Raw genomic sequence first — 12,197 nt, forward strand, 5'->3', positions numbered from 1 at the left:
TCGACCAGACTGTCATTATTGGGCATTCTGACCCTATGATTGAGATTATTGTTCGTGTGCATCTGTCTTCAGTTTATCATATTTAGAACACATATTATATTGGTGCATCTATGCCTAGCATCATTGGTTCTGGCAATATGTTTGACTGCTGCCTCTGTTGAGGCCCTCAAAATGGCAAACTACCTAGGCAGAACTGGGCTAAACTAATTCCTTATATTTGGTCCCATTGAATCAAAATAGTTTTGCAGGCCCCTGTTCAGTGAATATCCTTTTACCATAAATACAACATTCTGGGTGATGTTAGCCATGTAAAAAAAGGGACACGTTACGATCAGCAAATTCTTGTATTGTCCATTGAGTGCCAGCTTAAAGCCAGAGACTGCAGCAAGCACTTGGTAAATCAGAAAAATGCAACTTAGGTGGAAATTAAAATTTATTTAACATGGTGCCCAAGGTTAGACATTCTTCCTTGCAAAAGAATGGTTCATCTGGGCCCACCAACAGTACTGGATCATATGATACAGGGTCCCCTTTACAATCTGGTTTGTCACCAGAAATACAGTACTGATGTTCCCACTGGTAATCAAATGGTGCTTTGGCGTGGTGTGGAATTTGCAACCCTACCTAATATCCCTGCCCTCTGCTCGACGAATGAATCAACAGCAGGTGGCAGTGGTATAACAGTGGATCTACACTGAGGTTATTGTACCATCTCAGTCACCTCATATACTTATCTATTCCAAGAATTTTTCTATTTGGGCTACATTTTTTGAGTAGACTTGACTCATCAGAAAATATAGAACTAAACTAAAGGGCACTGGACCCCACACATGATCAATTTTATTGTCATATTGGATGATCCCATGTTTAAACCAAATTTGAAAGAATCCCATACACACGACCAAGATCTGGTTTCAGGACAATGTATATATCGGTATATACATATTGATATATACCGGTATATCACAAGATGTTTGATGCATGTGTACAGTTAGAATGTTAGCAGTCCTGGCATGTTAACGATGCAGCTGGAGATGTACGCTTGTACACACACACAAAGATCAATCCCAATCAGTTCCCATTTTTGAACAAAACAATGTGACATAACAACCCACTATGTATGATGCTCATATCAAGTTTGTTGTGATCTGCCTTTACACTGCTGGGAAATTAGTGTGACCATGCCAACCACAATTAGTGTACACCATGAACCTAGGTCAAACTGTAAGCCCCTAATTTGTGCTACACATGAACAGTTGTTTTTAAATTATTAGACATAAATCATAGAGATCAAAGCTTTATGCTTCAATCAAGTTTAAATTTTTAAAGCAAACATTTTGTAAAATATAAACACAACACAATGTGGTATTGCAAGAAGCAGAAATAATATATTTTTGTTTCATAGGTGTACAAAATATATTATTTGCTCAATTAAAGAATTTAACACTGCAATTTCAAATATTATAGAATTTTCCATAGTACTGAGCAATTTAATATATAGCATGCTTGAAAATAAACAATGCACCATCTTACTTATCATCTCACTCATTTGGAAAATATTGAGAGTTCAAATATTATAATTGTTGACAATATGCATAATGCTGACATGATCACATGCTTTACTACAAAGTGACCAACACTGACAAGGGCACAGAAGAGAAACGTTATTTCTAAATTAAGTATAAATTTATAATCACACTTTAATTCTTGTTGTTATACTGTATGGTACCTTTGTAATACAGTTTTATAATATTTTTGTTATTATCATCATGTTATAACAAAATACACCATACAGTCATGAAATAATCAGAAAACTGAAAAAGTGGTATACAAATACAATTACTAAAAAGTCATAAATCATTGTTACAGGTACTGAAGCCATTGATACCATATTCTTTCATTTCTCTGTATAGTATTTCCAAGTTTCCTACAATAATAAAAAAATAAATTGTTAAAATATCTATCAAAATACAAAGCTTGTATGTTATGCTAATTTATCCCAGTACAGGGCCTAAGGGTTATTGGTAACAAGTCTTCCATTAGTAGTTAGTGTAGTGAGTCAGGTCAGGGAATTAATATTAATACCGGTAGTACCCAGTCCTAATTATAGGTAACAAATGACTCATTGGTCATTAGTGCAGTGAGTTAGGTCAGGTTCTCTGGGATTAATAAAACCCAGTCCTCATTAACAAATGCCAGAACAGAGCCCCAGGGATTAATAATACCCAGTATTAGTATAAGTAACAAAAGTCAGATTTGTACATGAAATTAGTGCAGTGAGTCAGGTTAGGTTCCCTGGGTATAATAATGTCCAGTCCTAGATATAGGTAACAAAGGTCCCATTGCTAGTTAGTGCAGGGAGTTAGGTCAGATTCCCTGGGTATAATAATGCCCAGTCCTAGATATAGGTAACAAAAGTCCCATTGATAGTTAGTGCAGTGAGTTAGGTCAGGTTCCCTGGGTATAATAATGCCCAGTCCTAGATATAGGTAACAAAAGTCCCATTGCTAGTTAGTGCAGGGAGTTAGGTCAGATTCCCTGGGTATAATAATGCCCAGTCCTAGATATAGGTAACAAAAGTCCCATTGCTAGTTAGTGCAGTGAGTTAGGTCAGGTTCCCTGTGTATAATAATGCCTGATCCTAGATATAGGTAACAAAAGTCCCAATGCTAGTTAGTACAGTGAGTTAGGTCAGGTTCCCTGGGTATAATAATGCCCAGTCCTAGATATAGGTAACAAAAGTCCCATTGGTAGTTAATGCAGTGAGTTAGGTCAGGTTCTCTGGGTATAATAATGCCCAGTCCTAGATATAGGTAACAAAAGTCCCATTGATAGTTAGTGCAGTGAGTTAGGTCAGGTTCCCTGGGTATAATAATGCCCAGTCCTAGATATAGGTAACAAAAGTCCCATTGCTAGTTAGTGCAGGGAGTTAGGTCAGATTCCCTGGGTATAATAATGCCCAGTCCTAGATATAGGTAACAAAAGTCCCATTGCTAGTTAGTGCAGTGAGTTAGGTCAGGTTCCCTGTGTATAATAATGCCTGATCCTAGATATAGGTAACAAAAGTCCCAATGCTAGTTAGTACAGTGAGTTAGGTCAGATTCCCTGGGTATAATAATGCCCAGTCCTAGATATAGGTAACAAAAGTCCCATTGATAGTTAGTGCAGTGAGTTAGGTCAGGTTCCCTGGGTATAATAATGCCCAGTCCTAGATATAGGTAACAAAAGTCCCATTGCTAGTTAGTGCAGTGAGTTAGGTCAGGTTCTCTGTGTATGATAATGCCTGATCCTAGATATAGGTAACAAAAGTCCCAATGCTAGTTAGTACAGTGAGTTAGGTCAGGTTCCCTGGGTATAATAATGCCCAGTCCTAGATATAGGTAACAAAAGTCCCATTGCTAGTTAGTGCAGGGAGTCAGATCAGGTTCCCTCGGTATAATAATGCCCAGTCATAGATATAGGTAACAAAAGTTCCATTGCTAGTTAGTGCAGTGAGTTAGGTCAGGTATCCTGTGTATAATAATGCCTGATCCTAGATATAGGTAACAAAAGTCCCAATGCTAGTTAGTACAGTGAGTTAGGTCAGATTCCCAGGGTATAATAATGCCCAGTCCTATATATATGGGTAACAAAAGTCCCATTGCTAGTTAGTGCAGTGAGTTAGGTCAGGTTCCCTGTGTATAATAATGCCTGATCCTAGATATAGGTAACAAAAGTCCCAATGCTAGTTAGTACAGTGAGTTAGGTCAGATTCCCTGGGTATAATAATGCCCAGTCCTAGATATAGGTAACAAAAGTCCCATTGATAGTTAGTGCAGTGAGTTAGGTCAGGTTCCCTGGGTATAATAATGCCCAGTCCTAGATATAGGTAACAAAAGTCCCATTGCTAGTTAGTGCAGTGAGTTAGGTCAGGTTCTCTGTGTATGATAATGCCTGATCCTAGATATAGGTAACAAAAGTCCCAATGCTAGTTAGTACAGTGAGTTAGGTCAGGTTCCCTGGGTATAATAATGCCCAGTCCTAGATATAGGTAACAAAAGTCCCATTGCTAGTTAGTGCAGGGAGTCAGATCAGGTTCCCTCGGTATAATAATGCCCAGTCATAGATATAGGTAACAAAAGTTCCATTGCTAGTTAGTGCAGTGAGTTAGGTCAGGTTCCCTGGGTATAATAATGCCCAGTCCTAGATATAGGTAACAAAAGTCCCATTGGTAGTTAATGCAGTGAGTTAGGTCAGGTTCTCTGGGTATAATAATGCCCAGTCCTAGATATAGGTAACAAAAGTCCCATTGATAGTTAGTGCAGTGAGTTAGGTCAGGTTCCCTGGGTATAATAATGCCCAGTCCTAGATATAGGTAACAAAAGTCCCATTGCTAGTTAGTGCAGGGAGTCAGATCAGGTTCCCTCGGTATAATAATGCCCAGTCATAGATATAGGTAACAAAAGTTCCATTGCTAGTTAGTACAGTGAGTTAGGTCAGGTCCTCTGGGATTAATAATACCCAGTATTAGTTATAAGTAACAAAAGTTTCATTGCTAGTTAGTGCAGTGACTTAGGTCAGGTTCTCTGGGAATAATAATACCCAGTCCTGGTTATAGATAACAAATGACCCATTGGTAGTTAGTGCACTGAGTCAAGTCAGGTCCTCTGAAACTAATATATCCAGTTCTAGTTATAGGTAACCTGTGTCCCATTGGTCATCAGTGCAATGATTATGGCCAGGGTCTCAGGATTAATACATGTAAAACCCAGTTCTAGTTATAGATAACAAATGTCTCATTGCTTGTTAGTGCAGTGATTCAGGTCAGGGCCTCAGGATTAAAAAAATCCAGTCCAAGTTCAGTGTTCTCCCCAGACCCCAAGTCAAACACTGTATCTAATTTGCATAATTTTCCCATTGAATATTGTGATACAATAACTGTGTTAGTATAAAATTAGTTAACAATCTATCTACAATTAATTAAAGACGAAAGAGTCTGATATTTTATATCATTTTACTCCATTGTCTTTTATGTATTTATCAAGTCAAATAAAGTTTGAAATAGAACAGCAAAACAAGCAGCCTATCGGCTGAGATAGCTCCGCTGTTAGCAAGGCACATTTCAATTAAAGAACAGAGGATATCATATAAGAAAATGAACAATATGTATGGTATGTATAGCAATCGGACTTGCTGTTTCAACAAGAATTCAAAAATATCACTTTTTACTAAAAATGACAAAAATATTCATCAAAATTAGATAATTGAAGATATCATCATGAAATGAACAAATCTGAGGGAGGTTTACCTGAGGTACATATATGTATAGTATCAAAGCAATCAGACTTGCGGTTTTTAACAAGAAGTCAAAAATATCACTTTTTACCAAAAATGACAAAAATATTCACCAAAATTAGAGAATTTGAGGTTTTGACAGTCTGCTATGCACCATTCCACTAATGCCTAGCTGTGTCGACTTTGTCGACAGCGGAGCTAAAAAGCAATAGAAATAGTTAATATGTTATAGCCAGTCGGTAAATATATTGTTATCCATGGAGATAACTGTTTATCATTATTTCGTGTCAACAAGTACAGTCAGTTTTAGTGCCCATGTCACTGTCTGTTCATGAGACATTAGGGCAAACATTTTTTTGTTGTGAGATTGCGAGTTATCAAAATATGATGAAAATAATAAATCAATAATGACAAAATTTCAAACTAAAGTCAACGATTTTTCATTGATCTATACCTTATGTGTAATGCTATGATTACCCTAACTTTGTCCGCTAAACCGTAACATTCTTGCATTGAACAAATTTAGAATGTTTTGTTAATTAAAATCAGGGTTTTTTCTTGAACAAGCAGCCTATCAGCTGAGATAGCTCCGCTGTTAGAAATGCACATTTCAATTAAAGAACTGAAAACATCATCAGAAAATGAACAATATGTATAGTATCAAAGCAATCGGACTTACAGTTTTTAACAAGAAGTCGAAAATATCACTTTCTACCAAAAATGACTAAAATATTCACCAAAATTAGAGAATTGAAGATATCATCACGAAATGAACAAATCTGAGAAAGGTCTACATGTAGTATCTATATATGTAATATCAAAGCAATTGAACTTTTGGTTTTTAACAAGAAGTCGAAAATATCACTTTTTACCAAATATGACAAAAATATTCACCAAAATTATAGAATCCAAGATATCATCACGAAATGAACAAATCTGAGAAAGGTCTACATGTAGTATCTAAATATGTAATATCAAAGCAATTGAACTATTGGTTTTTAACAAGAAGTCGAAAATATCACTTTTTACCAAAAATTACAAAAATATTCACCAAAATTAGAGAATTGAAGATATCATCACAAAATGAACAAATCTGAGAGAGGTCTACATGTAGTACCTATATATGTAGTATCAAAGCAATTGGACTTGCGGTTTTTAACAAGAAGTCGAAAATATCCCTTTTTACCAAAAATGATAAAAATATTCACCAAAATTAGAGAAAGATATCATTACAAAATGAACAACTCTGAGAGAGGTTCACATGTAGTACCTATATATGTAATATCAAAGCAATTGCACTTGCGGTTTTTAACAAGAAGTCGAAAATATCACTTTTTACCAAAAATTACAAAAATATTCACCAAAATTAGAGAATTAAAGATATAATTACAAAATGAACAAATCTGAGAGAGGTCCACATGTAGTACCTATATATGTAATATCAAAGCAATTGCACTTGCGGTTTTTAACAAGAAGTCGAAAATATCACTTTTTACCAAAAATGACAAAAATATTCACCAAAATTAGAGAATTAAAGATATCATTACAAAATGAACAAATCTGAGAGAGGTCCACATGTAGTACCTATATATGTAATATCAAAGCAATTGCACTTGCGGTTTTTAACAAGAAGTCGAAAATATCACTTTTTACCAAAAATGACAAAAATATTCACCAAAATTAGAGAATTGAAGATATCAACATGAAATGAACAAACCTAAGAGAGGTCTACCCAAGGTACATATACACCAAGTATCAAAGCATTCAGGCTTGTAGTTTTCAAGAAGAAGTCGAAAAAGTAAAACATTGACACGGACGACGACGACGACGGACAATCACTCATATGATAAGCTCCGCTCGACAAAGTCGACAGCGGAGCTAAAAAAACTGCAAGAGGGAGCACTGCAATTCAGCGGCACCATCAAGTAGGGGAGATGGGGTTTTCCCTATCAGGGTGTGGAGCATTCTCTGGCTTCCTTTGGGCCAAAATTTCTGTCAGACAGGTCAAAGTTGAAGACTGAATGAAGCCACTTGTGATCCTTTGTCATTCAGAATTTTGTGGTTGTCAGAAAATCTGCCCCCTAGGGTAAGGGGCACATGGCCATGGCATGAGGGCGATGCACCCCTGTTTCTTGTTTAAAAAAATTCCTGAAAATGATTCATTGGCGATTATCTTAGAACCACTAATAAACAGACTGGCAATCCAGGTATTTCTTTTGATCTAACGTGTGTCTCGAGTTAATGTTTTAATCTTAGAAAGAACTGGGGATGATAAAAAAAAAATGTCCACAAAGTCATGCGATAACATATGACTTTGTTGGTGTTTCAACAGGAAGTGATGCAAAAGGTCAGACCAAAGTTTCCAATTTTATCTTACATTTTGCCCTGATGTATCATATTTTCAAGAGTTTTTTAATACATGATCGGCAAAATACAGTAACATAATACCAGCTCTGTTGTAGACATGGCGACGTCAACTATCCTAGAAAAATCGACTAACTATCAGAAAAAATATTATGGTAACAGTCGTTCATTTTTCTTTATTATACATTCAAGAACATTACTATAAAGATGGTTTATACATTCAAATAATCATTACTTTCCTAAAATATGGTCAATTTTGGCTATAAAATATATTATTTGGCAAATCAACTTAAAACTCAACTCGCCATTCGGCAAAATTTGGCAAAGCATGAGCCACCAGCGTAGCCGAGACACACAATCGTTGGGCAGATTGACACCTCCAAACAACAGTGTTGCCAGTCAGTTTTTTTTCTTTGGCGATGCCTGCAGTTGAATAATTTTTGCTTCGATTTATGTACAGTTTTATTTTCAATGGGACCTAATTTCACTTGTTTTTTTTTTGAATTAAAGTACAAACTGCAAATAATAGCAGTGTACCAAATCAGTATATTTTCCGGACATGTGCAGTATTTGTAATTTGTGAGACTTGTTTTGTCACATTGTTGCTGTTACGTGCAATGGGCAAATTATTAATATTCTAGTATTTGATTTGGATTTAGAGGGACCACACCCTTGAAAGAACATCTCACAGGGTCACATCACTGTACCATTACGCTTTAGAGGTGTGGAGAGAACACTGTTGTTATACATGTAGGTAAAAATGTCCAATTTGTTGTTAGTGCAGTGAGTCAGATTAGGTTCTAGGGAAATAATAATACCTTATTATTAGTTTTATAGTTAGTGCAGTGAGTCGGGTCAGGTCGTCTTCGATTACCAGGTAATAATACCTAGTCCTATCGGTCACTGGTAGTATACCGTAGTGGTTGTCGCATCAGACTCATGATTTGTAGACCCAAGTTCAAATCCTACTAAGGCTGAACACGGAAAGCCCAATTCCACTGGCCAAGATTTATTCACTAACGAATGCGACTTTGGGGGAACTTTGATTAAGGTCGGATAGTGCATTAAATTGCCATTTGATAGGAAAATGGCCGCACAGTCCTGTCATGTAGTCCCAAACTTGAATATGACTTCTGTGGCAAAAATGCACTATGTGTCAGCACTTGCAATTTGCACATAAAAAAAGTCAGGAGAGTCAACAGTGAAATTTAATGTCCGGAACTGTTGCCTGGCACAAAAAAATTATTAAAAATAATAATAATACCTAGTCCTAATTATGAGTAACAAATGTCTTATTGGTTGTTAGTGCAGTGAGTCAGGTTAGGTTCTAAGGGAATAATTATACCTTATTATTTGTTTCATAGTTAAGACAGTGATTCATAATATCCAGTTTTAGTTATACATGTACATGTATAGGGAAGAAATGTGTTGTATACATGTATAGGGAAGAACTGTGTTAACTCCATATTTGATTTTGCAAAAAGTTGTGAGATAGAAAATTGAACTGTAGATGGCATTTGGGGGGCTCACATCTTTTCCATAGAGCCCTCCATTAAAATAAGCTTTTTACCTCTCCTGTTTTCAAGCAACGTGCAAGTTATTTTTAAAAATTTTATGGTTATATTGTTCAGTTCAATTTTCAATTCCACAATTCTTTGCAAAATCCAATATTGAGTTAACACATTTCTTCTCTATAGGAAGCCATTATCCCATTGATCATTAGTGCAGTGAGTCAGGACAACGTTGTTAGATACAAATAGATTGAATGGTAAACTTTTGATTTTCAAAGGATTTTTTTAGTAATTTTATTTATTCACTTATGGAACATGTATAAATGATTGTTTAAACATTCATCTATCACAGCAAGTATTTGGAAATGAAATTAAGAAAGCATTTCTGTGAATTCATGGCGTCCCAAAATTCAGTAGGAATTCCAAGTGGTTACTCACATTCTGGAGCTACATTTATATCCACAATGCAGCAATAATAAAGATGGTTTTTGTATTGTAAAACTTACTAAACAAATTAAAATGTAATACAAAAATTGAAATAACCATGAATGGTTGTTATTAGTGAGATTAATAACAAGTGTATAATGAGATTAATAACAAATTGTATGTCTTTTCTAAATGACTATAGTATTGCCTAGGCTGTTTTATAGCTGTGGAATCATAGCCCTATGTTGCCGACCGCATTATTTACGTGACTGACTCTGGCCGGCCCGGTTAAAATCCACATGCCAAATTTGGTCGTCGCGAAAATCACATTTTAAGACCTTCGAAAGTACTCACTATGTTTATTTACTTCCAAACAATGACCAGAACCTATTTGCGCTGTGAAATTATGACGGTGGTCATAAATAATTGACTTTATTTACTGTACACAGAGTCAGAGAAAAATAACAAGACGAAAGACGCCATTTTGTATTCCAGAGTTTATAGCAAATTACGCGAGACCTATAATTTTGTACCACGTGACCGAAATCAGTAGATAAATTGCGTTTATGCAACTAGTTTCTATTATTAAACAAAAATCATACAATTATAAATACTGTATGTGATTGCTTTCTTGGAACAATTAGAATAACGAGAAGAGTGAGTTTTATTCTTCCACCACTGTATCACATGACCGCCAAACGAGATTACATTTATTCTGTGCTAGGGAGTGTGGGATGTCAATGGCTGCCGTTTTCTCGTAATTTGCTTGGTTTCCGCGGTAATTGTAAAATATCACAAATTATTGCTTATTTATAAACACAAATTGCAAACAAAAGTTTGTATGTTATTCATCCAGCAATCAATTCACAATAAAGGTACGTCACACCATAGTAATCGAAAGCAAAAGCGATTTAATTTATGTATGCCAGATTTCTGTTATTAAACTGTGATAGATCCCGTAGCTCTATGTTCGACGTACAACTACAAAATTAAAAAAAAGACGTCCAAATGAAATTGTTAGGGCGAAATTCGATTGTAGGTCGCACCAAAGAGCTACGGAACCGCAGCTAGCTGTTTTATTGACTATTGACACACCTTTGTCATTTACGCAAGAGTATAATATATTATACAAATTGTTCTATCTCGTCATGTTATAGAGAAAAAATATAATAAAATAAGAAAGTGACTGACATGTTTTATACAAGAATATCATTCAGGTTATGGTTATAAATTACTAATATCAAGACCTCATTAATTACTTAAATCTTGCGTATTAAAACATTTTAATTTCAAGAAAATAAATAGCTGCTAAAATATAAAAATTTCCAGAATGGATGCTACAACTTGACAACACCAGCGAATTCTGTCATCATATACGGAATATTTTACAGAAATGCATCTCAAATGGAAGAAACACAAAACGGAAAAATAGCATATCGCTCGGTGGCTCTGTTGTTGTCCGTCTGCTCAACGTCCGCATATAGATTATTTAAATTCAAGCTGGACATGTACATGAAGTTTAAACTATCACTTTCTGGATCAGATGAACTATATACATGTCTATAAATTACTGTTTTGAGAAATCGATGCACATTCGAAATTGGAATTGAACACAACATGATGATGATGATAGAATCAAATGGACGACTCGAGACGCCGCAGCAGTCTGAGCAGGCACACTAAACAAGTCATAGTGCGATAGCTAGCTAGTAAATATCAATATTAGTATTGAATCGTCATATACTTACCTAGCAGCTTCGCCGAACAGTTTCGATGCACTAACACCATTTCAATCGGCGACGGATATGCTATGCAATTGATTTTTAAAAGTACGACAGTTGAATTGAGCTCCGCGATATGGCTGTTAGGACAGCCGATTGTAATACCCCCTAAGTTAGCGTCACTGTGTCTGCGTCAAAAAGATGACAATTCGGTCTGAAAAGATGCGCAAGTAAAGAAAACTTAAATTAAACATAACAAATTACTCCAAATTATACACAAACTGTCCAGAATTATTCAGAATTATGAGATTTATTGACTTGTGAAGAAAAATAATAACAAAGAGCAAGAGGACGTTGGTTTTAATTTTCGCGGGTACCAAAATAGTGGCAAATACCAAAATAGTGGCTTAACATACGTGCCTTCGGCGAGGAATCTGATCACTTATAGTTATGTCATGTCTCGTTTGACTCTTTCACACATGTCGTTTTCACTATTCCGTCACGCCACTTCGAACTCTCTGCGATGTGTCTACAGTAACTGTTCCGTTCTGTAGTGAAATTATCAGTGTAATTGTGTTCACAAAGTCCAAGGTCGTGAGTTATATTGACTTTGTACATTGCATCATATTCGATGTAGTTGATGGCAGCTGATAATAGCACTTCACGTGGAATATTTTCTCTCCAATGCATTGTTCTAGTAGCAATATGTACTTAGTCGGTCCACTCAGCCATATGTTATATTGAACTCTATTTAATTTAATCATATCTAAACGACTTAATTTCGATGTATCCAGTGAATGTACCTGAAGTTATTTTGTGACACCGGTAAAATTGAAAGCTCGTGCAATATTTGTGCGTAATCGGTGTATATCTGACGAAATTTTGGGAGATATCAATTGCG

At 35.7% G+C, this 12,197-nt stretch overlaps 1 long non-coding RNA gene across 1 annotated transcript; it reads right to left on the reverse strand.

The window, feature by feature from the left end:
• Positions 1 to 1,452: 1,452 nt before the first annotated feature.
• LOC146746246 (uncharacterized) lies at positions 1,453 to 11,446 on the reverse strand. The gene is made up of 2 exons (XR_014929142.1): positions 11,324 to 11,446; positions 1,453 to 1,927 (listed from the first exon to the last, which is right to left on the reverse strand). It is a non-coding gene; the product is annotated as an uncharacterized LOC146746246 (long non-coding RNA).
• Positions 11,447 to 12,197: the final 751 nt, after the last annotated feature.

The sequence above is a fragment of the Saccoglossus kowalevskii genome, chromosome 4, assembly GCF_978046115.1.
Source record: "Saccoglossus kowalevskii chromosome 4, keSacKowa6.1, whole genome shotgun sequence".
NCBI lineage: Eukaryota > Metazoa > Hemichordata > Enteropneusta > Harrimaniidae > Saccoglossus > Saccoglossus kowalevskii.